Genomic DNA, 23,821 nt, shown 5'->3' with positions numbered 1-23,821 from the left:
AAAGTCTCCATAGTATCTATCGTTTATCTCGTCGCGATTCGATTATACATAGCTGAATACATGAAAATCGATTATGTCATCAGCTATGTATAATCGAATCGCGACGAGATAACCATAGAGTCAATAGCAACTTTTGTATTCACCATGATGTGATCTACAAAAGTCTCCATTGGATCTATCGTTTATCTCGTCGCGATTCGATTATACATAGCTGGATACCTGCAAATCGATTATGTCATCAGCTATTTATAATCGAATCGCGACGAGATAGAGGATAGATCCAATGGAGACTTGTAGATCACCTAATGGTGAATAAAAAAGTTCGTATTGACTCTATGGTTATCTCGTCGCGATTCGATTATACAGAGCTGATGACATAATCGATTTTCAGGTATCCAACTTTGTATAATCGAATCGCGACGATATAACCATAGAGTAAATAGGAACTTTTTTATTCACCACGATGTGATCTACAAAAGTCTCCATTGGATCTATCGTCTATCTCGTCAGGATTCGATTAAACATAGCTGGATACCTGAAAATCGATTATGTCATCAGCTATGTATAATCGAATCGCGACGATATAACCATAGAATAATAGGAACTTTTTTATTCACCATGATGTGATCTACAAAAGTCTCCATTGGATCTATCGTCTATCTCGTCAAGATTCGATTATACATAGCTGGATCCAGAAAATCGATTATGTCATCAGCGATGTATAATCGAATCGCGACGATATAACCATAGAGTCAATAGGAACTTTTTTATTCACCATGATGTGATCTACAAAAGTCTCCACTGGATCTATCGTCTATCTCGTCAGGATTCGATTATACATAGCTGGTTACCTGAAAATCGATTATGTCATCAGCGATGTATAATCGAATCGCGACGATATAACCATAGAGTCAATAGGAACTTTTTTATTCACCATGATGTGATCTACAAAAGTCTCCACTGGATCTATCGTCTATCTCGTCAGGATTCGATTATACATAGCTGGTTACCTGAAAATCGATTATGTCATCAGCTATGTATAATCGAATCGAGACGAGATAGAGGATAGATCCAATGGAGACTTTTGTAGATCACCTAAAGGTGAATAAAAAAGTTCCTATTGGCTCTATGGTTATCTCGTCGCATTTCGATTATACAGTGCTGATGACATAATCGACTTTCTGGTATCCAGCTTTGTATAATCGAATCGCGACGAGATAACCATAGAGTCAATATGAACTTTTTTATTCACCATGATGTGATCTACAAAAGTCTCCATTGGATCTATCGTCTATCTCGTCAAGATTCGATTATACATAGCTGAATACATGAAAATCGATTATGTCATCAGCTATGTATAATCGAATCGCGACGAGATAACCATAGAGTCAATAGCAACTTTTGTATTCACCATGATGTGATCTACAAAAGTCTCCATTGGATCTATCGTTTATCTCGTCGCGATTCGATTATACATAGCTGGATACCTGCAAATCGATTATGTCATCAGCTATGTATAATCAAATCGCGACGAGATAGAGGATTGGTCCAATGGAGACTTTTGTAGATCACCTAATGGTGAATAAAAAAGTCCCTATTGACTCTATGGTTATCTCGTCGCGATTCGATTATACAGAACTGATGACATAATCGATTTTCAGGTATCCAACTTTGTATAATCAAAACTGCGACGAGATAACCATAGAGTCAATAGGAACTTTTTTATTCTCCATGATGTCATCTACAAAAGCCTCCATTGGATCTATCGTCTATCTCGTCAAGATTCGATTATACATAGCTGTATCCAGAAAATCGATTATGTCATCAGCTATGTATAATCGAATCGCGACGATATAACCATAGAGTAAATAGGAACTTTTGTATTCACCATGATGTGATCTACAAAAGTCTCAATAGTATCTATCGTTTATCTCGTCGCGATTCGATTATACATAGCTGAATACATGAAAATCGATTATGTCATCTGCTATGTATAATCGAATCGCGACGATATAACCATACAGTCGATAGGAACTTTTTTATTCACCATGATGTGATCTACAAAAGTCTCCATTGGATCTATCGTCTATCTCGTCAAGATTCGATTATACATAGCTGGATCCAGAAAATCGATTATGTCATCAGCTATGTATAATCGAATCGCGACGAGATAACCATAGAGTCAATAGCAACTTTTGTATTCACCATGATGTGATCTACAAAAGTCTCCATTGGATATATCGTCTATCTCGTTGCGATTCGATTATACATAGATGGATACCTGAAAATCGATTATGTCATCAGCTATGTATAATCGAATCGCGACGAGATAACCATAGAGTCAATAGCAACTTTTGTATTCACCATGATGTGATCTACAAAAGTCTCCATTGGATATATCGTCTATCTCGTCAGGATTCGATTATACATTGCTGAATACCTGAAAATCGATTATGTCATCAGCTATGTATAATCGAATCGCGACGAGATAGAGGATAGATCCAATGGAGAATTGTAGATCACCTAATGGTGAATAAAAAAGTTCCTATTGACTTTATGGTTATCTCGTCGCGATTCGATTATACAGAGCTGATGACATAATCGATTTTCAGGTATCCAACTTTGTATAATCGAATCGCGACGAGATAACCATAGAGTCAATAGGAACTTTTTTATTCTCCATGATGTCATCTACAAAAGCCTCCATTGGATCTATCGTCTATCTCGTCAAGATTCGATTATACATAGCTGGATTTAGAAAATCGATTATGTCATCAGCTATGTATAATCGAATCGCGACGAGATAACCATAGAGTCAATAGCAACTTTTGTATTCACCATGATGTGATCTACAAAAGTCTCCATTGGATATATCGTCTATCTCGTCGCGATTCGATTATACATAGATGGATACCTGAAAATCGATTATGTCATCTGCTATGTATAATCGAATCGCGACGATATAATCATACAGTGAATATGAGCTTTTTTATTCACCATGATGTGATCTATAAAAGTCTCCATAGTATCTATCGTTTATCTCGTCGCGATTCGATTATACATAGCTGAATACATGAAAATCGATTATGTCATCAGCTATGTATAATCGAATCGCGACGAGATAACCATAGAGTCAATAGCAACTTTTATATTCACCATGATGTGATCTACAAAAGTCTCCATTGGATATATCGTCTATCTCGTCAGGATTCGATTATACATAGCTGAATACCTGAAAATCGATTATGTCATCAGCTATGTATAATCGAATCGCGACGAGATAGAGGATAGATCCAATGGAGAATTGTAGATCACCTAATGGTGAATAAAAAAGTTCCTATTGACTTTATGGTTATCTCGTCGCGATTCGATTATACAGAGCTGATGACATAATCGATTTTCAGGTATCCAACTTTGTATAATCGAATCGCGACGAGATAACCATAGAGTCAATAGGAACTTTTTTATTCTCCATGATGTCATCTACAAAAGCCTCCATTGGATCTATCGTCTATCTCGTCAAGATTCGATTATACATAGCTGGATTCAGAAAATCGAATATGTCATCAGCTATGTATAATCGAATCGCGACGAGATAACCATAGAGTCAATAGCAACTTTTGTATTCACCATGATGTGATCTACAAAAGTCTCCATTGGATATATCGTCTATCTCGTCAGGATTCGATTATACATAGATGGATACCTGAAAATCGATTATGTCATCTGCTATGTATAATCGAATCGCGACGATATAATCATACAGTGAATATGAGCTTTTTTATTCACCATGATGTGATCTATAAAAGTCTCCATAGTATCTATCGTCTATCTCGTCAGGATTCGATTATACATAGCTGAATACCTGAAAATCGATTATGTCATCAGCTATGTATAATCGAATCGCGACGAGATAGAGGATAGATCCAATGGAGAATTGTAGATCACCTAATGGTGAATAAAAAAGTTCCTATTGACTTTATGGTTATCTCGTCGCGATTCGATTATACAGAGCTGATGACATAATCGATTTTCAGGTATCCAACTTTGTATAATCGAATCGCGACGAGATAACCATAGAGTCAATAGGAACTTTTTTATTCTCCATGATGTCATCTACAAAAGCCTCCATTGGATCTATCGTCTATCTCGTCAAGATTCGATTATACATAGCTGGATTCAGAAAATCGAATATGTCATCAGCTATGTATAATCGAATCGCGACGAGATAACCATAGAGTCAATAGCAACTTTTGTATTCACCATGATGTGATCTACAAAAGTCTCCATTGGATATATCGTCTATCTCGTCAGGATTCGATTATAAGTAGCTGAAAACCTGAAAATCGAATATGTCATCAGCTATGTATAATCGAATCGCGACGAGATAGAGGATAGATCCAATGGAGACTTGTAGATCACCTAATGGTGAATAAAAAAGTTCGTATTGACTCTATGGTTATCTCGTCGCGATTCGATTATACAGAGCTGATGACATAATCGATTTTCAGGTATCCAACTTTGTATAATCGAATCGCGACGATATAACCATAGAGTAAATAGGAACTTTTTTATTCACCACGATGTGATCTACAAAAGTCTCCATTGGATCTATCGTCTATCTCGTCAGGATTCGATTAAACATAGCTGGATACCTGAAAATCGATTATGTCATCAGCTATGTATAATCGAATCGCGACGATATAACCATAGAATAATAGGAACTTTTTTATTCACCATGATGTGATCTACAAAAGTCTCCATTGGATCTATCGTCTATCTCGTCAAAATTCGATTATACATAGCTGGATCCAGAAAATCGATTATGTCATCAGCGATGTATAATCGAATCGCGACGATATAACCATAGAGTCAATAGGAACTTTTTTATTCACCATGATGTGATCTACAAAAGTCTCCATAGTATCTATCGTTTATCTCGTCGCGATTCGATTATACATAGCTGAATACATGAAAATCGATTATGTCATCAGCTATGTATAATCGAATCGCGACGAGATAACCATAGAGTCAATAGCAACTTTTGTATTCACCATGATGTGATCTACAAAAGTCTCCATTGGATCTATCGTTTATCTCGTCGCGATTCGATTATACATAGCTGGATACCTGCAAATCGATTATGTGATCAGCTATGTATAATCGAATCGCGACGAGATAGAGGATAGATCCAATAGAGACTTTTGTAGATCACCTAAAGGTGAATAAAAAAGTTCCTATTGGCTCTATGGTTATCTCGTCGCATTTCGATTATACAGTGCTGATGACATAATCGACTTTCAGGTATCCAGCTTTGTATAATCGAATCGCGACGAGATAATCATAGAGTCAATAGGAACTTTTGTATTCACCATGATGTGATCTACAAAAGTCTCCATTGGATATATCGTCTATCTCGTCGCGATTCGATTATACATAGATGGATACCTGAAAATCGATTATGTCATCTGCTATGTATAATCGAATCGCGACGATATAATCATACAGTGAATATGAGCTTTTTTATTCACCATGATGTGATCTATAAAAGTCTCCATAGTATCTATCGTTTATCTCGTCGCGATTCGATTATACATAGCTGAATACATGAAAATCGATTATGTCATCAGCTATGTATAATCGAATCGCGACGAGATAACCATAGAGTCAATAGCAACTTTTGTATTCACCATGATGTGATCTACAAAAGTCTCCATTGGATATATCGTCTATCTCGTCAGGATTCGATTATACATAGCTGAATACCTGAAAATCGATTATGTCATCAGCTATGTATAATCGAATCGCGACGAGATAGAGGATAGATCCAATGGAGAATTGTAGATCACCTAATGGTGAATAAAAAAGTTCCTATTGACTTTATGGTTATCTCGTCGCGATTCGATTATACAGAGCTGATGACATAATCGATTTTCAGGTATCCAACTTTGTATAATCGAATCGCGACGAGATAACCATAGAGTCAATAGGAACTTTTTTATTCTCCATGATGTCATCTACAAAAGCCTCCATTGGATCTATCGTCTATCTCGTCAAGATTCGATTATACATAGCTGGATTCAGAAAATCGAATATGTCATCAGCTATGTATAATCGAATCGCGACGAGATAACCATAGAGTCAATAGCAACTTTTGTATTCACCATGATGTGATCTACAAAAGTCTCCATTGGATATATCGTCTATCTCGTCAGGATTCGATTATAAGTAGCTGAAAACCTGAAAATCGAATATGTCATCAGCTATGTATAATCGAATCGCGACGAGATAGAGGATAGATCCAATGGAGACTTGTAGATCACCTAATGGTGAATAAAAAAGTTCGTATTGACTCTATGGTTATCTCGTCGCGATTCGATTATACAGAGCTGATGACATAATCGATTTTCAGGTATCCAACTTTGTATAATCGAATCGCGACGATATAACCATAGAGTAAATAGGAACTTTTTTATTCACCACGATGTGATCTACAAAAGTCTCCATTGGATCTATCGTCTATCTCGTCAGGATTCGATTAAACATAGCTGGATACCTGAAAATCGATTATGTCATCAGCTATGTATAATCGAATCGCGACGATATAACCATAGAATAATAGGAACTTTTTTATTCACCATGATGTGATCTACAAAAGTCTCCATTGGATCTATCGTCTATCTCGTCAAGATTCGATTATACATAGCTGGATCCAGAAAATCGATTATGTCATCAGCGATGTATAATCGAATCGCGACGATATAACCATAGAGTCAATAGGAACTTTTTTATTCACCATGATGTGATCTACAAAAGTCTCCATAGTATCTATCGTTTATCTCGTCGCGATTCGATTATACATAGCTGAATACATGAAAATCGATTATGTCATCAGCTATGTATAATCGAATCGCGACGAGATAACCATAGAGTCAATAGCAACTTTTGTATTCACCATGATGTGATCTACAAAAGTCTCCATTGGATCTATCGTTTATCTCGTCGCGATTCGATTATACATAGCTGGATACCTGCAAATCGATTATGTGATCAGCTATGTATAATCGAATCGCGACGAGATAGAGGATAGATCCAATAGAGACTTTTGTAGATCACCTAAAGGTGAATAAAAAAGTTCCTATTGGCTCTATGGTTATCTCGTCGCATTTCGATTATACAGTGCTGATGACATAATCGACTTTCAGGTATCCAGCTTTGTATAATCGAATCGCGACGAGATAATCATAGAGTCAATAGGAACTTTTGTATTCACCATGATGTGATCTACAAAAGTCTCCATTGGATATATCGTCTATCTCGTCGCGATTCGATTATACATAGATGGATACCTGAAAATCGATTATGTCATCTGCTATGTATAATCGAATCGCGACGATATAATCATACAGTGAATATGAGCTTTTTTATTCACCATGATGTGATCTATAAAAGTCTCCATAGTATCTATCGTTTATCTCGTCGCGATTCGATTATACATAGCTGAATACATGAAAATCGATTATGTCATCAGCTATGTATAATCGAATCGCGACGAGATAACCATAGAGTCAATAGCAACTTTTGTATTCACCATGATGTGATCTACAAAAGTCTCCATTGGATATATCGTCTATCTCGTCTGGATTCGATTATACATAGCTGAATACCTGAAAATCGATTATGTCATCAGCTATGTATAATCGAATCGCGACGAGATAGAGGATAGATCCAATGGAGAATTGTAGATCACCTAATGGTGAATAAAAAAATTCCTATTGACTTTATGGTTATCTCGTCGCGATTCGATTATACAGAGCTGATGACATAATCGATTTTCAGGTATCCAACTTTGTATAATCGAATCGCGACGAGATAACCATAGAGTCAATAGGAACTTTTTTATTCACCATGATGTCATCTACAAAAGTCTCCATTGGATCTATCGTTTATCTCGTCGCGATTCGATTATACATAGCTGAATACTTGAAAATCGATTATGTCATCTGCTATGTATAATCGAATCGCGACGATATAACCATATCGTCAATAGGAACTTTTTTATTCTCCATGATGTCATCTACAAAAGCCTCCATTGGATCTATCGTCTATCTCGTCAAGATTCGATTATACATAGCTGGATACCTGAAAATCGATTATGTCATCAGCTATGTATAATCGAATCGCGACGATATAACCATAGAGTCAATAGGAACTTTTTTATTCACCATGATGTGATCTACAAAAGTCTCCACTGGATCTATCGTCTATCTCGTCAGGATTCGATTATACATAGCTGGTTACCTGAAAATCGATTATGTCATCAGCTATGTATAATCGAATCGAGACGAGATAGAGGATAGATCCAATGGAGACTTTTGTAGATCACCTAAAGGTGAATAAAAAAGTTCCTATTGGCTCTATGGTTATCTCGTCGCATTTCGATTATACAGTGCTGATGACATAATCGACTTTCAGGTATCCAGCTTTGTATAATCGAATCGCGACGAGATAACCATAGAGTCAATAGGAACTTTTTTATTCTCCATGATGTCATCTACAAAAGCCTCCATTGGATCTATCGTCTATCTCGTCAAGATTCGATTATACATAGCTGTATCCAGAAAATCGATTATGTCATCAGCTATGTATAATCGAATCGCGACGATATAACCATAGAGTAAATAGGAACTTTTGTATTCACCATGATGTGATCTACAAAAGTCTCAATAGTATCTATCGTTTATCTCGTCGCGATTCGATTATACATAGCTGAATACATGAAAATCGATTATGTCATCTGCTATGTATAATCGAATCGCGACGATATAACCATACAGTCGATAGGAACTTTTTTATTCACCATGATGTGATCTACAAAAGTCTCCATTGGATCTATCGTCTATCTCGTCAAGATTCGATTATACATAGCTGGATCCAGAAAATCGATTATGTCATCAGCTATGTATAATCGAATCGCGACGAGATAACCATAGAGTCAATAGCAACTTTTGTATTCACCATTAGGTGATCTACAAAAGTCTCCATTGGATATATCGTCTATCTCGTCAGGATTCGATTATAAGTAGCTGAAAACCTGAAAATCGATTATGTCATCAGCTATGTATAATCGAATCGCGACGAGATAGAGGATAGATCCAATGGAGACTTGTAGATCACCTAATGGTGAATAAAAAAGTTCGTATTGACTCTATGGTTATATCGTCGCGATTCGATTATACAAAGTTGGATACCTGAAAATCGATTATGTCATCAGCTATGTATAATCGAATCGTGACAAGATATAGGATAGATCCAATGGAGACTTGTAGATCACCTAATGGTGAATAAAAAAGTTCGTATTGACTCTATGGTTATCTCGTCGCGATTCGATTATACAGAGCTGATGACATAATCGATTTTCAGGTATCCAACTTTGTATAATCGAATCGCGACGATATAACCATAGAGTAAATAGGAACTTTTTTATTCACCACGATGTGATCTACAAAAGTCTCCATTGGATCTATCGTCTATCTCGTCAGGATTCGATTAAACATAGCTGGATACCTAAAAATCGATTATGTCATCAGCTATGTATAATCGAATCGCGACGATATAACCATAGAATAATAGGAACTTTTTTATTCACCATGATGTGATCTACAAAAGTCTCCACTGGATCTATCGTCTATCTCGTCAGGATTCGATTATACATAGCTGGTTACCTGAAAATCGATTATGTCATCAGCTATGTATAATCGAATCGAGACGAGATAGAGGATAGATCCAATGGAGACTTTTGTAGATCACCTAAAGGTGAATAAAAAAGTTCCTATTGGCTCTATGGTTATCTCGTCGCATTTCGATTATACAGTGCTGATGACATAATCGACTTTCAGGTATCCAGCTTTGTATAATCGAATCGCGACGAGATAATCATAGAGTCAATAGGAACTTTTGTATTCGCCATGATGTGATCTACAAAAGTCTCCATTGGATATATCGTCTATCTCGTCGCGATTCGATTATACATAGATGGATACCTGAAAATCGATTATGTGATCAACTATGTATAATCGAATCGCGACGAGATAGAGGATAGATCCAATGGAGACTTTTGTAGATCACCTAAAGGTGAATAAAAAAGTTCCTATTGGCTCTATGCTTATCTCGTCGCATTTCGATTATACAGTGCTGATGACATAATCGACTTTCAGGTATCCAGCTTTGTATAATCGAATCGCGACGAGATAATCATAGAGTCAATAGGAACTTTTGTATTCACCATGATGTGATCTACAAAAGTCTCCATTGGATATATCGTCTATCTCGTCGCGATTCGATTATACATAGATGGATACCTGAAAATCGATTATGTCATCTGCTATGTATAATCGAATCGCGACGATATAATCATAGAGTGAATATGAGCTTTTTTATTCACCATGATGTGATCTACAAAAGTCTCCATAGTATCTATCGTTTATCTCGTCGCGATTCGATTATACATAGCTGAATACATGAAAATCGATTATGTCATCTGCTATGTATAATCGAATCGCGACGATATAACCATAGAGTCGATAGGAACTTTTTTATTCACCATGATGTGATCTACAAAAGTCTCCATTGGATCTATCGTCTATCTCGTCAAGATTCGATTATACATAGCTGGATCCAGAAAATCGATTATGTCATCAGCTATGTATAATCGAATCGCGACGAGATAACCATAGAGTCAATAGCAACTTTTGTATTCACCATGATGTGATCTACAAAAGTCTCCATTGGATCTATCGTCTATCTCGTCAAGATTCGATTATACATAGCTGGATACAGAAAATCGATTATGTCATCAGCGATGTATAATCGAATCGCGACGATATAACCATAGAGTCAATAGGAACTTTTTTATTCACCATGATGTGATCTACAAAAGTCTCCATAGTATCTATCGTTTATCTCGTCGCGATTCGATTATACATAGCTGAATACATGAAAATCGATTATGTCATCAGCTATGTATAATCGAATCGCGACGAGATAACCATAGAGTCAATAGCAACTTTTGTATTCACCATGATGTGATCTACAAAAGTCTCCATTGGATCTATCGTTTATCTCGTCGCGATTCGATTATACATAGCTGGATACCTGCAAATCGATTATGTCATCAGCTATTTATAATCGAATCGCGACGAGATAGAGGATAGATCCAATGGAGACTTGTAGATCACCTAATGGTGAATAAAAAAGTTCGTATTGACTCTATGGTTATCTCGTCGCGATTCGATTATACAGAGCTGATGACATAATCGATTTTCAGGTATCCAACTTTGTATAATCGAATCGCGACGATATAACCATAGAGTAAATAGGAACTTTTTTATTCACCACGATGTGATCTACAAAAGTCTCCATTGGATCTATCGTCTATCTCGTCAGGATTCGATTAAACATAGCTGGATACCTGAAAATCGATTATGTCATCAGCTATGTATAATCGAATCGCGACGATATAACCATAGAATAATAGGAACTTTTTTATTCACCATGATGTGATCTACAAAAGTCTCCATTGGATCTATCGTCTATCTCGTCAAGATTCGATTATACATAGCTGGATCCAGAAAATCGATTATGTCATCAGCGATGTATAATCGAATCGCGACGATATAACCATAGAGTCAATAGGAACTTTTTTATTCACCATGATGTGATCTACAAAAGTCTCCACTGGATCTATCGTCTATCTCGTCAGGATTCGATTATACATAGCTGGTTACCTGAAAATCGATTATGTCATCAGCGATGTATAATCGAATCGCGACGATATAACCATAGAGTCAATAGGAACTTTTTTATTCACCATGATGTGATCTACAAAAGTCTCCACTGGATCTATCGTCTATCTCGTCAGGATTCGATTATACATAGCTGGTTACCTGAAAATCGATTATGTCATCAGCTATGTATAATCGAATCGAGACGAGATAGAGGATAGATCCAATGGAGACTTTTGTAGATCACCTAAAGGTGAATAAAAAAGTTCCTATTGGCTCTATGGTTATCTCGTCGCATTTCGATTATACAGTGCTGATGACATAATCGACTTTCTGGTATCCAGCTTTGTATAATCGAATCGCGACGAGATAACCATAGAGTCAATATGAACTTTTTTATTCACCATGATGTGATCTACAAAAGTCTCCATTGGATCTATCGTCTATCTCGTCAAGATTCGATTATACATAGCTGGATCCAGAAAATCGATTATGTCATCAGCGATGTATAATCGAATCGCGACGATATAACCATAGAGTCAATAGGAACTTTTTTATTCACCATGATGTCACCTATAAAAGTCTCCATTGGATCTATCGTCTATCTCGTCAAGATTCGATTATACATAGCTGGATCCAGAAAATCGATTATGTCATCAGCTATGTATAATCGAATCGCGACGAGATAGAGGATAGATCCAATGGAGACTTGTAGATCACCTAATGGTGAATAAAAAAGTTCGTATTGACTCTATGGTTATCTCGTCGCGATTCGATTATACAGAGCTGATGACATAATCGATTTTCAGGTATCCAACTTTGTATAATCGAATCGCGACGATATAACCATAGAGTAAATAGGAACTTTTTTATTCACCACGATGTGATCTACAAAAGTCTCCATTGGATCTATCGTCTATCTCGTCAGGATTCGATTAAACATAGCTGGATACCTGAAAATCGATTATGTCATCAGCTATGTATAATCGAATCGCGACGATATAACCATAGAATAATAGGAACTTTTTTATTCACCATGATGTGATCTACAAAAGTCTCCATTGGATCTATCGTCTATCTCGTCAAGATTCGATTATACATAGCTGGATCCAGAAAATCGATTATGTCATCAGCGATGTATAATCGAATCGCGACGATATAACCATAGAGTCAATAGGAACTTTTTTATTCACCATGATGTCACCTACAAAAGTCTCCATTGGATCTATCGTCTATCTCGTCAAGATTCGATTATACATAGCTGGATCCAGAAAATCGATTATGTCATCAGCTATGTATAATCGAATCGTGACAAGATATAGGATAGATCCAATGGAGACTTGTAAATCACCTAATGGTGAATAAAAAAGTTCGTATTGACTCTATGGTTATCTCGTCGCGATTCGATTATACAGAGCTGATGACATAATCGATTTTCAGGTATCCAACTTTGTATAATCGAATCGCGACGATATAACCATAGAGTAAATAGGAACTTTTTTATTCGCCACGATGTGATCTACAAAAGTCTCCATTGGATCTATCGTCTATCTCGTCAGGATTCGATTAAACATAGCTGGATACCTAAAAATCGATTATGTCATCAGCTATGTATAATCGAATCGCTACGATATAACCATAGAATAATAGGAACTTTTTTATTCACCATGATGTGATCTACAAAAGTCTCCACTGGATCTATCGTCTATCTCGTCAGGATTCGATTATACATAGCTGGTTACCTGAAAATCGATTATGTCATCAGCTATGTATAATCGAATCGAGACGAGATAGAGGATAGATCCAATGGAGACTTTTGTAGATCACCTAAAGGTGAATAAAAAAGTTCCTATTGGCTCTATGGTTATCTCGTCGCATTTCGATTATACAGTGCTGATGACATAATCGACTTTCAGGTATCCAGCTTTGTATAATCGAATCGCGACGAGATAATCATAGAGTCAATAGGAACTTTTGTATTCGCCATGATGTGATCTACAAAAGTCTCCATTGGATATATCGTCTATCTCGTCGCGATTCGATTATACATAGATGGATACCTGAAAATCGATTATGTGATCAGCTATGTATAATCGAATCGCGACGAGATAGAGGATAGATCCAATGGAGACTTTTGTAGATCACCTAAAGGTGAATAAAAAAGTTCCTATTGGCTCTATGGTTATCTCGTCGCATTTCGATTATACAGTGCTGATGACATAATCGACTTTCAGGTATCCTGTTTTGTATAATCGAATCGCGACGAGATAATCATAGAGTCAATAGGAACTTTTGTATTCGCCATGATGTGATCTACAAAAGTCTCCATTGGATATATCGTCTATCTCGTCGCGATTCGATTATACATAGATGGATACCTGAAAATCGATTATGTGATCAGCTATGTATAATCGAATCGCGACGAGATAGAGGATAGATCCAATGGAGACTTTTGTAGATCACCTAAAGGTGAATAAAAAAGTTCCTATTGACTTTATGGTTATCTCATCGCGATTCGATTATACAGTGCTGATGACATAATCGACTTTCAGGTATCCAGCTTTGTATAATCGAATCGCGACGAGATAACCATAGAGTCAATAGGAACTTTTTTATTCACCATGATGTCATCTACAAAAGTCTCCATTGGATATATCGTCTATCTCGTCGCGATTCGATTATACATAGATGGATACCTGAAAATCGATTATGTCATCTGCTATGTATAATCGAATCGCGACGATATAATCATAGAGTTAATATGAGCTTTTTTATTCACCATGATGTGATCTACAAAAGTCTCCATAGTATCTATCGTTTATCTCGTCGCGATTCGATTATACATAGCTGAATACATGAAAATCGATTATGTCATCAGCTATGTATAATCGAATCGCGACGAGATAACCATAGAGTCAATAGCAAGTTTTGTATTCACCATGATGTGATCTACAAAAGTCTCCATTGGATATATCGTCTATCTCGTCAGGATTCGATTATACATAGCTGAATACCTGAAAATCGATTATGTCATCAGCTATGTATAATCGAATCGCGACGAGATAGAAGGATAGATCCAATGGAGAATTGTAGATCACCTAATGGTGAATAAAAAAATTCCTATTGACTTTATGGTTATCTCGTCGCGATTCGATTATACAGAGCTGATGACATAATCGATTTTCAGGTATCCAACTTTGTATAATCGAATCGCGACGAGATAACCATAGAGTCAATAGGAACTTTTTTATTCACCATGATGTCATCTACAAAAGTCTCCATTGGATCTATCGTTTATCTCGTCGCGATTCGATTATACATAGCTGAATACTTGAAAATCGATTATGTCATCTGCTATGTATAATCGAATCGCGACGATATAACCATATCGTCAATAGGAACTTTTTTATTCTCCATGATGTCATCTACAAAAGCCTCCATTGGATCTATCGTCTATCTCGTCAAGATTCGATTATACATAGCTGGATACCTGAAAATCGATTATGTCATCAGCTATGTATAATCGAATCGCGACGATATAACCATAGAGTCAATAGGAACTTTTTTATTCACCATGATGTGATCTACAAAAGTCTCCACTGGATCTATCGTCTATCTCGTCAGGATTCGATTATACATAGCTGGTTACCTGAAAATCGATTATGTCATCAGCTATGTATAATCGAATCGAGACGAGATAGAGGATAGATCCAATGGAGACTTTTGTAGATCACCTAAAGGTGAATAAAAAAGTTCCTATTGGCTCTATGGTTATCTCGTCGCATTTCGATTATACAGTGCTGATGACATAATCGACTTTCAGGTATCCAGCTTTGTATAATCGAATCGCGACGAGATAACCATAGAGTCAATAGGAACTTTTTTATTCTCCATGATGTCATCTACAAAAGCCTCCATTGGATCTATCGTCTATCTCGTCAAGATTCGATTATACATAGCTGTATCCAGAAAATCGATTATGTCATCAGCTATGTATAATCGAATCGCGACGATATAACCATAGAGTAAATAGGAACTTTTGTATTCACCATGATGTGATCTACAAAAGTCTCAATAGTATCTATCGTTTATCTCGTCGCGATTCGATTATACATAGCTGAATACATGAAAATCGATTATGTCATCTGCTATGTATAATCGAATCGCGACGATATAACCATACAGTCGATAGGAACTTTTTTATTCACCATGATGTGATCTACAAAAGTCTCCATTGGATCTATCGTCTATCTCGTCAAGATTCGATTATACATAGCTGGATCCAGAAAATCGATTATGTCATCAGCTATGTATAATCGAATCGCGACGAGATAACCATAGAGTCAATAGCAACTTTTGTATTCACCATTAGGTGATCTACAAAAGTCTCCATTGGATATATCGTCTATCTCGTCAGGATTCGATTATAAGTAGCTGAAAACCTGAAAATCGATTATGTCATCAGCTATGTATAATCGAATCGCGACGAGATAGAGGATAGATCCAATGGAGACTTGTAGATCACCTAATGGTGAATAAAAAAGTTCGTATTGACTCTATGGTTATCTCGTCGCGATTCGATTATACAGAGCTGATGACATAATCGATTTTCAGGTATCCAACTTTGTATAATCGAATCGCGACGATATAACCATAGAGTAAATAGGAACTTTTTTATTCACCACGATGTGATCTACAAAAGTCTCCATTGGATCTATCGTCTATCTCGTCAGGATTCGATTAAACATAGCTGGATACCTGAAAATCGATTATGTCATCAGCTATGTATAATCGAATCGCGACGATATAACCATAGAATAATAGGAACTTTTTTATTCACCATGATGTGATCTACAAAAGTCTCCATTGGATCTATCGTCTATCTCGTCAAGATTCGATTATACATAGCTGGATCCAAAAAATCGATTATGTCATCAGAGATGTATAATCGAATCGCGACGATATAACCATAGAGTCAATAGGAACTTTTTTATTCACCATGATGTCACCTACAAAAGTCTCCATTGGATCTATCGTCTATCTCGTCAAGATTCGATTATACATAGCTGGATCCAGAAAATCGATTATGTCATCAGCTATGTATAATCGAATCGTGACAAGATATAGGATAGATCCAATGGAGACTTGTAGATCACCTAATGGTGAATAAAAAAGTTCGTATTGACTCTATGGTTATCTCGTCGCGATTCGATTATACAGAGCTGATGACATAATCGATTTTCAGGTATCCAACTTTGTATAATCGAATCGCGACGATATAACCATAGAGTAAATAGGAACTTTTTTATTCACCACGATGTGATCTACAAAAGTCTCCATTGGATCTATCGTCTATCTCGTCAGGATTCGATTAAACATAGCTGGATACCTAAAAATCGATTATGTCATCAGCTATGTATAATCGAATCGCGACGATATAACCATAGAATAATAGGAACTTTTTTATTCACCATGATGTGATCTACAAAAGTCTCCACTGGATCTATCGTCTATCTCGTCAGGATTCGATTATACATAGCTGGTTACCTGAAAATCGATTATGTCATCAGCTATGTATAATCGAATCGAGACGAGATAGAGGATAGATCCAATGGAGACTTTTGTAGATCACCTAAAGGTGAATAAAAAAGTTCCTATTGGCTCTATGGTTATCTCGTCGCATTTCGATTATACAGTGCTGATGACATAATCGACTTTCAGGTATCCAGCTTTGTATAATCGAATCGCGACGAGATAATCATAGAGTCAATAGGAACTTTTGTATTCGCCATGATGTGATCTACAAAAGTCTCCATTGGATATATCGTCTATCTCGTCGCGATTCGATTATACATAGATGGATACCTGAAAATCGATTATGTGATCAACTATGTATAATCGAATCGCGACGAGATAGAGGATAGATCCAATGGAGACTTTTGTAGATCACCTAAAGGTGAATAAAAAAGTTCCTATTGGCTCTATGGTTATCTCGTCGCATTTCGATTATACAGTGCTGATGACATAATCGACTTTCAGGTATCCAGCTTTGTATAATCGAATCGCGACGAGATAATCATAGAGTCAATAGGAACTTTTGTATTCACCATGATGTGATCTACAAAAGTCTCCATTGGATATATCGTCTATCTCGTCGCGATTCGATTATACATAGATGGATACCTGAAAATCGATTATGTCATCTGCTATGTATAATCGAATCGCGACGATATAATCATAGAGTGAATATGAGCTTTTTTATTCACCATGATGTGATCTACAAAAGTCTCCATAGTATCTATCGTTTATCTCGTCGCGATTCGATTATACATAGCTGAATACATGAAAATCGATTATGTCATCTGCTATGTATAATCGAATCGCGACGATATAACCATAGAGTCGATAGGAACTTTTTTATTCACCATGATGTGATCTACAAAAGTCTCCATTGGATCTATCGTCTATCTCGTCAAGATTCGATTATACATAGCTGGATCCAGAAAATCGATTATGTCATCAGCTATGTATAATCGAATCGCGACGAGATAACCATAGAGTCAATAGCAACTTTTGTATTCACCATGATGTGATCTACAAAAGTCTCCATTGGATCTATCGTCTATCTCGTCAAGATTCGATTATACATAGCTGGATACAGAAAATCGATTATGTCATCAGCGATGTATAATCGAATCGCGACGATATAACCATAGAGTCAATAGGAACTTTTTTATTCACCATGATGTGATCTACAAAAGTCTCCATAGTATCTATCGTTTATCTCGTCGCGATTCGATTATACATAGCTGAATACATGAAAATCGATTATGTCATCAGCTATGTATAATCGAATCGCGACGAGATAACCATAGAGTCAATAGCAACTTTTGTATTCACCATGATGTGATCTACAAAAGTCTCCATTGGATCTATCGTTTATCTCGTCGCGATTCGATTATACATAGCTGGATACCTGCAAATCGATTATGTCATCAGCTATTTATAATCGAATCGCGACGAGATAGAGGATAGATCCAATGGAGACTTGTAGATCACCTAATGGTGAATAAAAAAGTTCGTATTGACTCTATGGTTATCTCGTCGCGATTCGATTATACAGAGCTGATGACATAATCGATTTTCAGGTATCCAACTTTGTATAATCGAATCGCGACGATATAACCATAGAGTAAATAGGAACTTTTTTATTCACCACGATGTGATCTACAAAAGTCTCCATTGGATCTATCGTCTATCTCGTCAGGATTCGATTAAACATAGCTGGATACCTGAAAATCGATTATGTCATCAGCTATGTATAATCGAATCGCGACGATATAACCATAGAATAATAGGAACTTTTTTATTCACCATGATGTGATCTACAAAAGTCTCCATTGGATCTATCGTCTATCTCGTCAAGATTCGATTATACATAGCTGGATCCAGAAAATCGATTATGTCATCAGCGATGTATAATCGAATCGCGACGATATAACCATAGAGTCAATAGGAACTTTTTTATTCACCATGATGTGATCTACAAAAGTCTCCACTGGATCTATCGTCTATCTCGTCAGGATTCGATTATACATAGCTGGTTACCTGAAAATCGATTATGTCATCAGCGATGTATAATCGAATCGCGACGATATAACCATAGAGTCAATAGGAACTTTTTTATTCACCATGATGTGATCTACAAAAGTCTCCACTGGATCTATCGTCTATCTCGTCAGGATTCGATTATACATAGCTGGTTACCTGAAAATCGATTATGTCATCAGCTATGTATAATCGAATCGAGACGAGATAGAGGATAGATCCAATGGAGACTTTTGTAGATCACCTAAAGGTGAATAAAAAAGTTCCTATTGGCTCTATGGTTATCTCGTCGCATTTCGATTATACAGTGCTGATGACATAATCGACTTTCTGGTATCCAGCTTTGTATAATCGAATCGCGACGAGATAACCATAGAGTCAATATGAACTTTTTTATTCACCATGATGTGATCTACAAAAGTCTCCATTGGATCTATCGTCTATCTCGTCAAGATTCGATTATACATAGCTGGATCCAGAAAATCGATTATGTCATCAGCGATTTATAATCGAATCGCGACGATATAACCATAGAGTCAATAGGAACTTTTTTATTCACCATGATGTCACCTATAAAAGTCTCCATTGGATCTATCGTCTATCTCGTCAAGATTCGATTATACATAGCTGGATCCAGAAAATCGATTATGTCATCAGCTATGTATAATCGAATCGTGACAAGATATAGGATAGATCCAATGGAGACTTGTAGATCACCTAATGGTGAATAAAAAGTTCCTATTGACTTTATGGTTATCTCATCGCGATTCGATTATACAGTGCTGATGACATAATCGACTTTCAGGTATCCAGCTTTGTATAATCGAATCGCGACGAGATAACCATAGAGTCAATAGGAACTTTTTTATTCACCATGATGTCATCTACAAAAGTCTCCATTGGATATATCGTCTATCTCGTCGCGATTCGATTATACATAGATGGATACCTGAAAATCGATTATGTCATCTGCTATGTATAATCGAATCGCGACGATATAATCATAGAGTTAATATGAGCTTTTTTATTCACCATGATGTGATCTACAAAAGTCTCCATAGTATCTATCGTTTATCTCGTCGCGATTCGATTATACATAGCTGAATACATGAAAATCGATTATGTCATCAGCTATGTATAATCGAATCGCGACGAGATAACCATAGAGTCAATAGCAACTTTTGTATTCACCATGATGTGATCTACAAAAGTCTCCATTGGATATATCGTCTATCTCGTCAGGATTCGATTACAAGTAGCTGAAAACCTGAAAATCGATTATGTCATCAGCTATGTATAATCGAATCGCGACGAGATAGAGGATAGATCCAATGGAGACTTGTAGATCACCTAATGGCGAATAAAAAAGTTCGTATTGACTCTATGGTTATCTCGTCGCGATTCGATTATACAGAGCTGATGACATAATCGATTTTCAGGTATCCAACTTTGTATAATCGAATCGCGACGATATAACCATAGAGTAAATAGGAACTTTTTTATTCACCACGATGTGATCTACAAAAGTCTCCATTGGATCTATCGTCTATCTCGTCAGGATTCGATTAAACATAGCTGGATACCTGAAAATCGATTATGTCATCAGCTATGTATAATCGAATCGCGACGATATAACCATAGAATAATAGGAACTTTTTTATTCACCATGATGTGATCTACAAAAGTCTCCATTGGATCTATCGTCTATCTCGTCAAGATTCGATTATACATAGCTGGATACAGAAAATCGATTATGTCATCAGCGATGTATAATCGAATCGCGACGATATAACCATAGAGTCAATAGGAACTTTTTTATTCACCATGATGTGATCTACAAAAGTCTCCATAGTATCTATCGTTTATCTCGTCGCGATTCGATTATACATAGCTGAATACATGAAAATCGATTATGTCATCAGCTATGTATAATCGAATCGCGACGAGATAACCATAGAGTCAATAGCAACTTTTGTATTCACCATGATGTGATCTACAAAAGTCTCCATTGGATCTATCGTTTATCTCGTCGCGATTCGATTATACATAGCTGGATACCTGCAAATCGATTATGTCATCAGCTATGTATAATCAAATCGCGACGAGATAGAGGATTGGTCCAATGGAGACTTTTGTAGATCACCCAATGGTGAATAAAAAAGTCCCTATTGACTCTATGGTTATCTCGTCGCGATTCGATTATACAGAACTGATGACATAATCGATTTTCAGGTATCCAACTTTGTATAATCAAAACTGCGACGAGATAACCATAGAGTCAATAGGAACTTTTTTATTCTCCATGATGTCATCTACAAAAGCCTCCATTGGATCTATCGTCTATCTCGTCAAGATTCGATTATACATAGCTGTATCCAGAAAATCGATTATGTCATCAGCTATGTATAATCGAATCGCGACGATATAACCATAGAGTAAATAGGAACTTTTGTATTCACCATGATGTGATCTACAAAAGTCTCAATAGTATCTATCGTTTATCTCGTCGCGATTCGATTATACATAGCTGAATACTTGAAAATCGATTATGTCATCTGCTATGTATAATCGAATCGCGACGATATAACCATACAGTCGATAGGAACTTTTTTATTCACCATGATGTGATCTACAAAAGTCTCCATTGGATCTATCGTCTATCTCGTCAAGATTCGATTATACATAGCTGGATCCAGAAAATCGATTATGTCATCAGCTATGTATAATCGAATCGCGACGAGATAACCATAGAGTCAATAGCAACTTTTGTATTCACCATGATGTGATCTACAAAAGTCTCCATTGGATATATCGTCTATCTCGTCAGGATTCGATTATAAGTAGCTGAAAACCTGAAAATCGATTATGTCATCAGCTATGTATAATCGAATCGCGACGAGATAGAGGATAGATCCAATGGAGACTTGTAGATCACCTAATGGTGAATAAAAAAGTTCGTATTGACTCTATGGTTATCTCGTCGCGATTCGATTATACAGAGCTGATGACATAATCGATTTTCAGGTATCCAACTTTGTATAATCGAATCGCGACGATATAACCATAGAGTAAATAGGAACTTTTTTATTCACCACGATGTGATCTACAAAAGTCTCCATTGGATCTATCGTCTATCTCGTCAGGATTCGATTAAACATAGCTGGATACCTGAAAATCGATTATGTCATCAGCTATGTATAATCGAATCGCGACGATATAACCATAGAATAATAGGAACTTTTTTATTCACCATGATGTGATCTACAAAAGTCTCCATTGGATCTATCGTCTATCTCGTCAAGATTCGATTATACATAGCTGGATCCAGAAAATCGATTATGTCATCAGCGATGTATAATCGAATCGCGACGATATAACCATAGAGTCAATAGGAACTTTTTTATTCACCATGATGTCACCTACAAAAGTCTCCATTGGATCTATCGTCTATCTCGTCAAGATTCGATTATACATAGCTGGATCCAGAAAATCGATTATGTCATCAGCTATGTATAATCGAATCGTGACAAGATATAGGATAGATCCAATGGAGACTTGTAAATCACCTAATGGTGAATAAAAAAGTTCGTATTGACTCTATGGTTATCTCGTCGCGATTCGATTATACAGAGCTGATGACATAATCGATTTTCAGGTATCCAACTTTGTATAATCGAATCGCGACGATATAACCATAGAGTAAATAGGAACTTTTTTATTCGCCACGATGTGATCTACAAAAGTCTCCATTGGATCTATCGTCTATCTCGTCAGGATTCGATTAAACATAGCTGGATACCTAAAAATCGATTATGTCATCAGCTATGTATAATCGAATCGCTACGATATAACCATAGAATAATAGGAACTTTTTTATTCACCATGATGTGATCTACAAAAGTCTCCACTGGATCTATCGTCTATCTCGTCAGGATTCGATTATACATAGCTGGTTACCTGAAAATCGATTATGTCATCAGCTATGTATAATCGAATCGAGACGAGATAGAGGATAGATCCAATGGAGACTTTTGTAGATCACCTAAAGGTGAATAAAAAAGTTCCTATTGGCTCTATGGTTATCTCGTCGCATTTCGATTATACAGTGCTGATGACATAATCGACTTTCAGGTATCCAGCTTTGTATAATCGAATCGCGACGAGATAATCATAGAGTCAATAGGAACTTTTGTATTCGCCATGATGTGATCTACAAAAGTCTCCATTGGATATATCGTCTATCTCGTCGCGATTCGATTATACATAGATGGATACCTGAAAATCGATTATGTGATCAGCTATGTATAATCGAATCGCGACGAGATAGAGGATAGATCCAATGGAGACTTTTGTAGATCACCTAAAGGTGAATAAAAAAGTTCCTATTGGCTCTATGGTTATCTCGTCGCATTTCGATTATACAGTGCTGA

Source organism: Prorops nasuta, unplaced genomic scaffold, assembly GCF_024137725.1.
Source record: "Prorops nasuta isolate Cenicafe-Biocafe unplaced genomic scaffold, Cenicafe_Pnas_1.2 PNAS00007, whole genome shotgun sequence".
NCBI lineage: Eukaryota > Metazoa > Arthropoda > Insecta > Hymenoptera > Bethylidae > Prorops > Prorops nasuta.
The sequence above is the reverse complement of the archived record's forward strand: the minus strand, read 5'-3'. Positions refer to the sequence as shown.